General features: G+C 60.5%; 1 pseudogene; it reads left to right on the forward strand.

Moving 5' to 3' along the window:
* LOC119591431 overlaps positions 1-395 on the forward strand; it is a 23,795-nt pseudogene that overhangs the window by 21,374 nt on the left and 2,026 nt on the right.

Here is a 395-nt window from a genome sequence, read left to right on the forward strand (position 1 = left end):
TTAATAAAGGAAAAGAAAAAAAAAGACACACAAAAACACCCCCACTCGGCCCCCCCCTCTCCAACCCCCTACCCCCACCCCCATACGAAGAGCCAACCTGAACCCCCCTCTCCCCCTTCTCCCAGCGCTGTGGGAGCGGCCGTCCTCAACGACCACCTGTACGTGTGTGGCGGGTACGATGGCGTGGCTTCTCTCAACACCGTCGAGTGCTACAACAGCGACACCAACAAGTGGGTGATGGTGACGTCGATGACCAAGCACCGCAGCGCCGCCGGGGTGGTGGCGTTCGACGGCCACGTGTATGCCATCGGCGGCCATGACGGTCTCTCCATCTTCGATTCGGTGAGGAAACCGCGCGCTCGTGGGCTCGCTCTTATACAGTGATTAGCGCCGCC

Source organism: Penaeus monodon, chromosome 28 (assembly GCF_015228065.2).
Source record: "Penaeus monodon isolate SGIC_2016 chromosome 28, NSTDA_Pmon_1, whole genome shotgun sequence".
NCBI classification, from domain to species: Eukaryota; Metazoa; Arthropoda; class Malacostraca; order Decapoda; family Penaeidae; genus Penaeus; species Penaeus monodon.